This window comes from Schistocerca nitens, chromosome 5, assembly GCF_023898315.1.
Source record: "Schistocerca nitens isolate TAMUIC-IGC-003100 chromosome 5, iqSchNite1.1, whole genome shotgun sequence".
Classification (NCBI taxonomy): Eukaryota; Metazoa; Arthropoda; class Insecta; order Orthoptera; family Acrididae; genus Schistocerca; species Schistocerca nitens.
The window spans coordinates 526,729,490-526,743,040 of NC_064618.1; the positions used below are offsets into that span (position 1 = coordinate 526,729,490).

At 43.0% G+C, this 13,551-nt stretch overlaps 1 protein-coding gene across 1 annotated transcript in view; it reads right to left on the reverse strand.

Moving 5' to 3' along the window:
• LOC126259616 (kalirin) overlaps nt 1–13,551 on the reverse strand; it is a 1,784,965-nt gene that overhangs the window by 77,735 nt on the left and 1,693,679 nt on the right. The window lies entirely within an intron of this gene.

Genomic DNA, 13,551 nt, shown 5'->3' on the forward strand with positions numbered 1-13,551 from the left:
AGATTTTGGCCGGGGGTAAAATTCGGATGGGGCGAAGGGCCCGCCATCCTCCCCCTCTTAGTGCCGCGGCACTCTACCTGTAGGCAGGCCAACAGCCCGGTCACGGGCTTCCGACACAGACTTTTTTTGTGTAATCATGCTTGGGTGAACCATCATTTTAAGAGGCCTGACTAGGTCCCGCAGATCTCAGTAACGATACCAGTTTATCGATACATCTGTATCACATAATGTATGCACAATCGATTTCAATATAGTCTCTCTTCAGGTACCACATATGATAAACGATTTTTAATGAGCATTCTTTTTTTTTACAGCTTTATTTGGTCGCTAACAGCAACAGTTCACTTGTTGTTAAAATGTTCCTTTAAGAAATAAACATTTTTAACAATAAGTGAGCCGTTATTATTAGCTACCAAAAAAAACAGTGAATAAAAAAAAAGTAATAGTCGCAGGCCTGCTGCGCGACTTCATATCGCAATTTACGCTAATCGACGAGTGAGGCTCAAATACTCCGAGTGCCCGCCCAGAAAAGGAGAACGCTGTACATGAAACCAGCCAAACTGTCGAATTCAGGGTGCCTCACGTTCTACACATTTACCTACAGCGGAGAAAAAAAGTTTGGTATCTGTCGACAAGGCTCTGTCGTCTTGAAACTGACTGTACACGAATTAGACATTGAAATAAAATGTTTGAGAAAGTCATTCAGACTGGAACAAATTAAATAAAAGCTGAAAAAAGCCCATACGGTACCTATCTTCAATGGACTTGGTGAAAAGAAAATATGTTGCCGTCTTTGCTGGTGTTAATAATACGTAGTAGTACTGCCTTAGTCGTCATCAACAGATAAATATCAATCACTTACACATGGGTTCAACACTACCGAGTAGCTGTAAATTCCCTATAAATGTATGAATCGGGCCACAGGCACAAACAGGCAAGAAATCTTGACACTGACAAATTAATTTGATTCATTAACGATCAGAAAAGCCGCTACATACTGTATAATGGAGTGTAATACCGGAACTGTAACGAAACAGAAAAGACAGTTTTCTGAGGTTTTGTCCTGTTCCTTTTTTACGTCATCAACGTATCTTCATCATCATCGGCACCATCATATCATCATCGAGAACAGCACCAACAACAACGACACACAACAGACACTACACCACCAACAGACATTTATCGCATGAAGCAGCCACAGACACGTGACACGCCGACTCGTCCAAGTGGCAATAATTAGTAGGGCCGTAGCCCCAAGAATTAATTTTTAAATTATAAAGTCGCACATGTCTTCACGTGTAAAAAGATTGGAGGTCTTTGAGATGCGGATATGGAGGAGGATGGAGAAGAAAAAGCTGGGCACAAAGGGCTAAGAATAAGGAGGTACTAAAAAAAGTTGGTGAAAAAAGGATAAATATTCCAGGAGATTTTAAAGAGAACAAGGAACTGGTTAGGACAGAGTCTAAGAGTACAGACGCTTCAGAGGGCAGGAAAAATATCCAATGACAGATTATATATCTAACGACAAAAGAATAGCAGGCGACAGCGAAAGATGGTAAGCAAACACACACACACACACACACACACACGCGCGCGCGCGCGCGCGTTGAAGAATATGTTAAAGAAATACATATATCATGAAACATCCACGAGAAAGCTTTTCTCCACAGATATGAGTGGGAAGACACTCCAGTTTTTAAAATGACAAATTTTGATTCCCTGATGCCCAGCTACTACACGCACATTGTAACTTGGACTTTGCGCGGTAGGTGCTCCGAGCTAATCTACGCGGTCCATGACTCTCACATATATGTTTATTTTATATTGTGTGTTTGTGTGTGTGTGGGGGGGGGGGGGGGTGGAGGGCGCTGTGCGAATAGCGTTACCAGTGTTTCTACGACATCACAGGTAACAAGTAGAGGTATCGTTCGCTTAAATAAATGTGCATGTTGCAATGAAAATCGCGTTTTAGTAAGAAGGCGAATTCTCTAGATAAAAACTAGTTTATACTGAACTGCTGCTAGAGTTTCCTAGCTTTAACTAGAATTTACTGCTACACATGTTTGAATTTTACATAAAACAAGTTTTAATTTTGGACATTACATAAAACTAGTTTTAGCTAGAGAAACATACCTCAGTTAAAAGTCAACAGTCGTTGCTAATTTGATGTGGTCGACACGCAAACGACAGAGGGCCAGATTTAAGTTTATAATGGTATATCAGAACCACTACAAAAAATTTGTTTCGTCACATGCACTGCAAAGCAAGAGAGCCATGATATTTCCACATCAATTAACACCTACGTTTTTGACATTTGGTGCTCATTACATTTTACACTCTGTTGCTTCAATAATATTCAAAATTTCGTCTATATATGTGTAGTACTTCATAGGCGCTTTTTTCACTTATTTCCGCGTCCCACAAATATCAATAACCTTGAATCAATTTAATTTTCTGTACTGTTTCTGTGTCTTTTTTCAGCTAATCGTGCTTCTTGTATTTCGTCCACTAATTTATCGTAACATTTTTTGTCATCACATTTTTTGTGCTCATCAATCTGCAGCATCCTCTTTTAAAATAATTGTCTCCGTCATGTTTCTTAATTTAGATGCGTATGAGTCGATCTAGACGTGCTGAGTGAGAGTCCAACCGAGGATGTGCGAAAGCGGCGGCGTGTCGACCGACGAAAGGCGACGCCGCTGAGCAATCAGAATCATTCCAATGTGTCACGTGTGAGCAATAAATGGACTTCGTTCGGGGCGGAACAGTTTCACTTTGTCAAAATGCGTTTAGTCTAGTTAAAAGTAGTTTTAACTGACATTCATTTCTAACCAGCGGTAAATTCTACTTGCAACAAATGTATTCAATATAATCTGGTTTTAACTAGTAAGAATGCATTCTAATTAAAAACGGGCCACACACAAAGAAAACCGAAACGCGTTGCTAAAAATTATAAAGTGGTCCTATATACAATGCTATTGCTAACAGTACTGGTCGCTAACTTGGTTGGCACTGAGCGCAGGCAAGTATAGTACGCGCAAATGCCTTGACCGCGAGATGCGCAGTCGGTTGGGAAGCTTGGGGAGAGCTGCAGTGGTGGGGGTCACACAGAACGCTGTAAGGGGGGGGGGGGGGGGGGGCGAGCGCTGGAGGGCAGTTGCCGCCCTAAACTGAAAACTACGTTCACATTATTTGTGAATATAAGCGGGGCCCTACCACGCCAACACTTTCACGCTGACCATTCAAAAAATCTAGTGTCTCCTCTGCTTTCGTTAGTATCTAAAAAAGTATTCTGCCAAAAATGGAGCGATTTATTTTCGCCTGGCTTGTTAACCATTTGTAACTTTCAAAGGAGCGTCATCAGTGGCGAATTTTGAGTAAAACGTACACACTTCTCTGGTTGCCATGTCAAAATTTGCTTCTTTTGCCAAAAACAGCGGAGTTTACACTGTCTAACCTCATTAAATGTTCTGCAGACAAAACTGGTACAGGATTCTGTGGTTTATTAATTGAGGAACAGAGGAAAATTAAAGTCAGCAGCTTACAAAAAAAAGCACATCCTCGGTACAAAAAAAAAGTACAATGTCTTCACGTTCATTGTTCGAAAAACCATAGCATTTCTCGTTTCACCAGCCATCGATGGCCCTTAAAAACTACATTCTCTCACCGAATAATTCTGTTGTTACTGGAATAACACGGTAGATAAGAAGCGTTACATAGTAACGATATGGTAGAATACACACACTCCTCTCTGCGTGCTATCATATGCCAAAACCTTATTTTGATATCTGAAACCGTTTATAAAAGATGAGGAATCTTCTGGATATTTCACTCTGGCTTTATCAATGGCGCGGCGCCATCGCAAGTGAGTGTGCTACATCAGATCAATTTTCTCAAGATTGGTAACAGATAGATAACTCTACCCAAGTCTAAAGAAAAATTCAATATGTTAGTTAAATTTCGCACAAAGCAACATATTATGGATAATATGCAACAAACGCAAAGTCATGGCGAACTCTTATTTTTCATTGCACACTTTTCCGAATTTCGCGTAGTGTCTTACTTTCAAGTCATTAACACAATAACCACGAGCATTACCGAAATGATGGCCACATCATGAACCTGACATATAAAGCTATAAGTAACGCAAAAATGAATTCTTTTTATCAAACAGTTTCTGTAAAATCGTTTGAGAAACACTACTGGATGCGCGCCTCGATTGTGTCACCGCTGACCGGCCGAAAGGTGGAAAACACTTGTGGTCTCCCCTTCCGAAAAAACGAACGAACTCACCCAGCGCTTTTGACGAAAACTGGTCACTGAGCATCAGCCATGATACCCTGCGCGAACTATAAAACCGGCCGATTCCTTCGCTCCCAGCATCCCCTGCGAGAAGTGTCGAGCTATACTGCTTCAATACTAGGATACTTCTAAGACGGACTTCCGTGGCATTCCAAAACGAAGTCTGAAGCAGCATCAGCTGGCGATTCCCATTAACACGCCTCGCCAGCACGAGACTTACAGCCGACATCCCTTTTCCCTAATCACACAACCCCCCCCCCCCCCCACCCCCTACTCACTTCCCAACAGACAACTATCTTGGTTACGCACAGGCCCGGCGGCGGGATTATCACATACTATGTTTGCTCATCGTTTCCTGAGACCTCACATCCCCGCATATCTATCTTCAAACACAGCATTCCTTCAGCAACAGCATACACGAGCTACTGGAGCCATTCACAATAAATCAAGTTACTACCTTCCGTTGTCGTAAAATGATATCTTATGCATTAGGCCTGTTTTCTTCTTCGTTTTGTCTTCCACTTTTTCATCCACCACTGCCCTATAGGTTGCGCGTAATAATGGTAACAATATGCTATCTTTTTAGTACAAAGTTGATTTAACGATTCTACACGTACCTACCGAGAAAACAGCACTGCGTCTAAGACGACATAATTCACAAGCAATTAAATATTGTTCTCCTGATATCCTATATTTATCTACTCTGCTCCCGTGTGGCACCACTCCTCCGACACATTCTGAATGTAATATTGTGTAAGTGGCTCTTAATGGGCCGACAAAATTTTTAAAAGATATAATAAACGAAGACAATTAAACCAGTTACATTTCGATATATTTGTTCTTTACGCTTTTGATTCGAAATATCTGTCTTTGACAGAGTGTACTAACTATTCGCGGTGATAGCGTGATATTACTGAAAAATTCTCGCTCTTCTTCCTTAATGTACACAGTTTCAGGTGCAAAAGCGACTCACGACCAGTTTTCTTTTCGAACGCTACCTATGATCAGCCAGCAGTAGCAACAAGTTACTGTCGCAAGCGAAAAAACTTTACCTAATTATAATGAAAGTAAAAATTGTGTACCTTAAATATCGTAATACCTTTGGTACGGCAGTCAAGGAAGAAATGAACACCGAAATTGAGCAACGTTTGTCAGAGAAACGACCGAAAGAGGAAGTTGAAGACATTGGACGGATATTCGGGAGAAGTATGCATCACGTGTCCTTGTAGCAAACATAACAAAGTTTCATGTGGTATACTTAAGCTGCTTGGCGAATGCCGCAATGGTTCCTTCAAGGAGGCAGCAGTAGGACCGTCCCCTTTCCTCTCTCCCCAAAGCTCGATCACTAGCAATCTCGTTATTAACACGTCTTTTAACTGCGTCTTAACTTTAATTTTCCTGTTGACTTCACCAATGCGGGAGGAATGACGCGCCCGCCACGTGTTGTGATTTTGTCCGGGTATGACGGAGTTATGAAATAGGAAGTATTGCTAGGCGAAAATTCCCCGTTCCTAGTGTGTGTTGATATCAAATTTCTCCAGAAAACCACCAGACACCATCTTCTGCCACTATAGTCACCTTTATTGTGGTCTTCCGTCATTTTCAAACGCAGTAGTTTCCTGCCTGTCTCTTTAACAACAACACTGCTCTTCTGAGGTACTGCTTTTCAAGTTTACACGCCATGTACCTCATTATCAGTAGAGAACTTTAAAAATTGTGCCAATATGATATCTTCTTACCACAATGTTGATGCCCATGTCTAGCTTGGCAGAAGTAATGTAATTGTAAGGCGACGGTTGCACAAAGAAATTGTCCCGTAATGTCTCATTGCAACCAGGCCCTTGCCTGACGATTTTACAAAAAGTGTGGGGAGCTAAATGTGGATGATCTGACACGAAATTAAACACCGCTCTTTTTGAATACGAGTTCAGTGTCACAACAACTGCACTACCTCGCCCGAATTCTGACTTCTGCTTCGGTATTTTCCTAAACACACACACACACACACACACACACACACACACACACACACACACACCGGAGCCTAAGTCACTGCTGCAACAGCCATTTCCGTTGCTTACATTAAGAACGCGTGCGACTGGCAGTGTTTACCAGCATCTGTTGATGTTCGCCTATATGCACTCCAACCATTACAGCGAACATCCATCCGTCCTTCACGCCGAGTTCATGAATGAGTATAGTATCAAGAATGAATCTCCCTTTACTGCAGTGCGTGGCTGTTACAAAACTGTTTGTCTGATTACAGTCGTGCACGGTACCGGCGTTAGAATCGAGACACTTCCCTTACACGGACAAACTTCTTACCGAACGAGATATACATGAAAGTTTCACAATAGGAGGGAGTTACTTCCAGATTAAAGCTGTAATTCGGCCCGTGTAACGCCGCTCGACAGCTCAGTCTGTGAGAATAGCGCCCGCGACAGGCAAGTACCTGGGTTAAAATCCCGGTTCTGTAAACGTCTTCTGTCAGGAAGTGTAACAAATTATCGTTCAGAATTATTAGCATCAAGTCTGGAGAGGCTTGTACCAGCTCGTATAGCGTAACGCGCCAGCTTGCGAGACAAGAAGGTAAACAGTCCCGGGTCAAATCCACGCGGCGGATTGACGACCGTAGCTGGAGTACCTTCTAGCCTGAATGTAGTGTTTTAGGGGGTTTCCCACACTCGTTTACGCAAACAATGGGCTGGTCCCCCATTTCCGATTCGGAAATGCAGAACAAAGTTTACACGATTTACAGATAGGTGGTGCGCACAACTACTCTCCAAAATGTTGAAATGTGTGTGAATTCCTAAATTCGTAATGGATCAAACTGCTTAGGTTATCGGTCCCTAGACTTACACACTTCTTAAACTAACTTATGCTAAGAACAACACACCCATGCACGAGGGTGGACTCGAACCTCCGGGGGGGGGGGGGGGGGGGTCGTTACAGGACGCCTCAAATCGCGCGGCAACTCAACTATTCTCCCTAACGTAATTGGCTACTGCGGCGACAAGGAGAAGTATCCGACTGTGCGAGGTTAAATAAAACAAATTTATCAAATTTTTAGTATGCAGCGTTCATAGCACGATGTTCGCGGACATCACAGTCGGGTCAAGAAATGTTCCCGTTTAGTTTGATAGCGTGTCAGTAAACGTCTCCATATCTCGAGACTATGAAATTTGTGCTCTGCAGTGAGAAGGCGGACACTTTCCAAAATCCAAGATTGTCAGTAACGATCGCCTGAGCACTACAGCAGTTTATGCCAGCCTCTCCAGCATTCCCTTCTAAAACCCGTTTGTGCCATGCCTATGCTCGATTATTTCTGCGGTGTTGTCCCCGAACTGTGCCGCAAGATTTTTTTCAAAATTTCGGACGGATTTAAGGCTTCTGTTATGAGAAACTAGATTATTTATAACAGATGCTCTGACGTTGCGATTCTGACTAAAGAAATGCTACGACAGCGCTGTAGCTGTTGAGAACTAACACTGGAAACGAAAGCAACAATGACCAGATCACGCGCCGCTCTCCGTTTACAAGAAGGCGCGTAAAACAAAATTTCCTGTTTTTTTTTTAAATTCTTTATTCTATCCAATTGTTTCATACATTATAACCCACCACCTTATACATGAGTGGGTCTTGAATCTACATTACATTTTATTAGTGTTAGCAGCATTTTTACTTCTATTTCTAGGTGTTAGTGAGCTTACTTGCTACAGGAAATGATGAGTTAGTTTCTTAATGGGTAAGATCTAATGTCTAGCCTTAACTAACTAATCTAAGGGCTACTTCCTGCAGCGTTACAGGCGTGCCAGTTGTTGTATATAAACCAACTATGTGGCCGTGCCCACTGAGCTAATCCCAGTGGGCATGCCCCTGGCACCGGGCTGGCCTTTTAGAAGATCGCTGCAGATTCTGTTTGGGGTGTTCTTTCTACTATCTACTTGAAAAGTTAAATAACTACTAGGTCACTATCTGTGCGCAGTTATCAAATTCGGGTGTTGGCGCTTCCTCCCCCTGTTCCAGAGCGTGGCGGATTCCTACAGTCACGGCGATTGGCCAGTCCACGCCCCGGCGGAATGGGATGGGTCGCCTTAAGTCATGTAATATCTGGTGGTTCATGTATTTTCCCTTCGATATTCTCGCAGGACCTTTGCTGATACCTCGCTGGCAAGGCCGTTTATTGTGTCGAATGTGGCAGGGTCTCTGATTAACTGATATGTGTCGTTATTTGGTAGCTGGTTTCTTAGATCACTGGCTACGTCATCGAAGATAGGGAACTCTTAGATCACGTGATCCGGAGTACCCTGTTCGGCTCCGCAGCCACACGAGGGGGTAGCCCTTTTCCCGAATCGGCAAAGATATGCCGGATACGGTCCATGACCTGTGAGGAAGTGCAACAGTCCCTTACTCGGTTGGAAATGCGAAAATTGGAGGCGTTCTTTGATGTTTGGGAGCAGTTGGTAAGTCCTTCGGCCTGTTGTCTCTGCGTCCCAGAGTTCTTGCCATAGCTCTTCCCCTCTCCTTTTAATTGCAAACTTGTCCCCCACCCGCACTCCCAGGATGCTCTCAGTCTTTTCTACATCTCCCCTTTTCACCCAATACCAGGCTCCCTGTTCCCGGATTTTAATGTCCAGGGGACACACCCCCATGAGTGTTAGTAGTGCCCCTCCCGGAGATGTTCTGTATGCTCCAATGGAGCGTAGAAGCATGTTGCGTTGCACCCTCCTCGCAGCCATAGCGGGCACGACCCTCGCAAGCCTGTGTGCCCACACTCCAGATCCGTAACCCACGATGGAAACAAGAATGGTATTATGATACAACTTTATGAGTTCTGGTGGAAGATGAAATCTGCTGTGTCCTATCATGATCAAACTATTTAGGGCTTCTAATGATCTTTGTGTTGCTGTTTCAATATGTTTGGCGAAGTTCCACCTTTCATCAATTATCACTCCTAGATACCGGGCCTCACGACGCCGAATCACCGGTGAGCCCTCGATTCTTACAGTTGGATTCCTGGCCAATTGGCCTTTCAGTAATAGATATGTCGACTTGTTAGGCGCAATAGTCATTCTCGTGTTCTGGCACCACTGTGTGAGAATTGTTAGTGTCCTATTGATTTTGGGTTCAAGGTCTTCGCGACTCCGGCCGCCAACCAGCAGAAGGAGGTCGTCTGCGTAAGCTATCGCCTCTAGCACATCCACACTGTTCTCCAAGCTCTCCAGGAGAGGCTCCATACTTATATTCCAAAAGAGTGGCCCCAGGACAGAGCCCTGTGGACACCCCTTCGTGATTTTCTTACCAATTCGCCCGCTAGGGGACGATAGCCAGACCTCTCTTTCCATGCAATAGCTCCTAAGACAGCCGTATAGCGGTCCTGGACACTCCTTCTCCCGCAGGCAGGAGAAGAGCGAAGGCCACCACAGGTTGTCGAAGGCGCCACTGATGTCCACCATGATGCCAACTATGTACTTGTGCGGAGACGACCCACAGACCTCGGCCGCGAGGGCAATTGCGTCACACGCAGATCGCCCCTGCCGAAAACCGAATTGTCTGTCACTCATCCCGCACAGCACTCTGTGTGCCGCCAGTCTGTCAGCTAATAACCTCTCCAGCAATTTGCCTAACAGGTCCGACAGACAGATAGGTCTATAGGACTTTACTTCTTACGGGTCTTTGTCCTGCCCTTTTTTTGAAAATTACGACGTTGGCCTGTTTCCAGATTGTGGGGAATGTTCTAAAGCGCAGGGCCTCATTGTAAATTCTTGCTAAAGGTGTCACCAGTTGAGGAGCGAGGTATTGCACCACCTCCGCGATGATGCCGTCTGGTCCCGGGGCCTTTCCTTTCTTTAGTGATTTTGTGTGTGCTGCCACTTCCTCTTCTGAGAAAGCGTAGACCATGGTGTTATTCTGGTATTCTGCCTGCATAGCCTGCCTAATTAGGCATTGTTCTTCCGTGTCCTCTTCCACTTTGTCATCAGGGAGGAGGGAGTGGAGGAGGACCTCAGCAGTTTCCTGCCAAGACCCAGTCATCCGGTTTCCATCCCTGACAGTGGAGAGCACCATTGGCGACCTGATTTTTTCCCTTACTATTTTGTAAGAAGTGCTCCAGGGATCCATAGCCAATTGGCTGTGCACGTATTTTTCCCAACTTTTCAACCTGACTGCTCGCAGTTCCTTCTGAAACTGCTCTTTGACTTCCCTGTATGTTTGTAGCCATCTTTGCCCGCATCTCGTGGTCGTGCGGTAGCGTTCTCGCTTCCCACGCCCGGGTTCCCGGGTTCGATTCCCGGCGGGGTCAGGGATTTTCTCTGCCTCGTGATGGCTGCGTGTTGTGTGATGTCCTTAGGTTAGTTAGGTTTAAGTAGTTCTAAGTTGTAGGGGACTGATGACCATAGATGTTAAGTCCCATAGTGCTCAGAGCCATTTGAACCATTTTGTCGCCATCTTTGTTTTTCTTCCCAGACGACACTTCGCTGGTAATACCTCCTCGCCCTCCTGACAGACTGACGCATCTGCCCTAGCTCTGCAGACCATGGTGATGGAGAAGCCGCAACGGCTCTCCTCCTGGTTGGTACAGCAGCCTTTACCGCCCTGGTAAGAGCGCCCACCAAATCTTCGGCGTGTTTGTTGATATCATCGTCGTCTTCTGGCCATGTCGGAGGGTAAAACTCTCTTGCAAGGCGATCCCAGTTTCCGGTTTATATTTTATCCCGAGAGACGTGTTATTTACAGCAAAATCATTTCTTTTCTCCTCTGTCATTCACTACAGAATACGGAAAATAACATGCGAGATGATACGAGTGCGAAAACAGGTTATTTATTCGGGAGAAGCGAACGTCATACCACAGAGAGTATGATATAGATTCTCCGTGATTTATATGCTCGCGTGAAACTGCAGACAACGGACGCAACATGCTGCATTCTCGTGACAACACACGTGCGCAACGCATGACCCGTGCTCACGACCTCCAGGACACGGAAGAACAAGACTACCCCGGGACAACGGAGACATAAGTGCTGATGGAGTGTGAATGACTTCATTCATTATATCTGATTCAGTCAGTAAAAATCCAATGTTTAAACATTCTAAATTTGTTTCGAGACAAATAATTATTGCAATAGCCCCTATCTTCGTTAGGTAAGATTAATAAACGAAAATAAATTTAATTTTGGCAATGGAAAAATTCGGTGATGTGGAATCATAATTGATGAAACTTCCATTTTAGACAGTCATTGCTCCCTGATACCATACATCCTCCCCTAGACCTTTTAAAAAATACTGGAGTGACAACTGTGTAGTTATTAGAAGTTAACAACTTACAGATGTTAGGAGCAGACTGTGTAAAAGTGAAGTAATGAGCTCGGAACGTTTGCAAAAAAATAGTATGCGAAAACTTCGATTATGTTTTATCACAAAATAAGAAAATTTGCGTCTTTTGCAGCTCAGATTTATTCTTGAGTACCGGACATGTTTCGCCTATTTATGTGACGCATCTTCAGTGGTCTATAAGACATATAAAATTACTTAATTATAAATTTTTGATGTTACATTTCTTGAGATATGTATAATATTTTTGGAAATTACTATGGGACCAAAATGAAGAGGTCATCGGTCCCTAGGCTTCCATACTACTTAATCTAACTTAAATTAACTTACGCTATGGACAACACACATCCACACCCATGCGCGCGGCTACCTATTATATGTATAATTATATACGTTTATACGTATTATAGACCACTGATGATGCCTCACATGAATAGGCAAAACATGTCCGGTACTCAGGAATAAATTTCAGTTGCAGTAAACGGAAGTTTCCTTGTTTTTATGATAAAACATAATTGAAGTTACCATTAGCAGCTGAAGAAAATGGCTGCAAATATTAATAATAATAATAACCGAAAAGATAAGGTTCGTGTAAGTCTGCAGGTTTTCGTGACCGTTGTTATTAATGGTAACATAGAGTGTTCAGTTAACTGGTTACTCAAGAGCAAATTTGAAGAGAGACGCGATTCAGTCTAACAACCTAGATTTTACCTTCAGAGTTAGATTTAGTTTCAAGTGGAAATACCAACTCTTACTGTGTTTGGCAGAGTTTGTACACACTCTATTTAACTGTGTCGTTGCTGGCAACCAGATGAAAGGTAAAAACATTAACTGATTTTAAATTAACTGATTTTATGCCATTTTTCTCAGATGGAAAAATGCTCAGAGCCTTAAGGGGCTCCGGAACGCCCTATACTTGCAATGTTAAAATAACGCTTATAAATTACATCTTTCCTCACAAAGTATTTGAGGTAGGAAGTTGAACTTTTTACAGATTATTTACTGGAATATGGGCTACAACTTAACACAGGGATTTTACAAAATTTTAGTTCAGTTATTAAAGATGATTTTTTTCAATTGTAATGAAAATCCACAACATTTTTTTTGCAATTTTTTATTTATATATTCAAAAATATACAGTTTTTTGGAAAAAGGCTGTGTTAAATTATGCAGAAGGTACTGTGTAACATTTACTGAAAGTTTGAAACAAATATGTTTGGAAGATCCTTAGAAAACATGTAATTAGTATGAGAAAATAAAAGTTTTGGGAATCGAGCGACAAAGATTGGATTAACTTTTTAGTGCATTCCAGGTCCATAGGATGGATTATCTTGATCCTCTGCAAACTCTTCCTCCAGCTTCCTCTTGTTCCTCCTCCTGTTTACTCTTGCTTGTATTTCTAGACTCTTTACAGCCCTGTCTGCAGCCCGAAGGCGTTCCTTGTCTAAAGCAAGCATCGCCCGTACCATGTTAGAACCTATCTTCATTCCCATATTTCTAAATACCTTGCACCTTACAATGTTGCCATCATTGAAAGTCGCAACAGCATCATACACACCAAAGTGAAGTGTTTCTATTCCAACAAATACAGTCTTGGGGATTCTCGACCATATAACACTATTTACACTTTCATTGGGGTTTTGAGTTTTTCCGTGAATACACTTTTTCAACGGTTCAGGTGCTGCTAAGTCTCTGAAAATAGGTTTTATCACCTCCATTATTGCATGAGGCAGACTATGCTTATGAGTGTACACTTCACCAGTTAGCAATCCTTTGTCATATTTACACCAACTGTCTTCTTCTTTGGGACACAAGCTATGTTTGGGATTTTCATCGGTTGAAGAAGTATGTTTACAGTAATAACACATACCTTTGGCTTTCAAACATTTCTCCTTTTCTTAAAAGCCTTCAGAGGATTT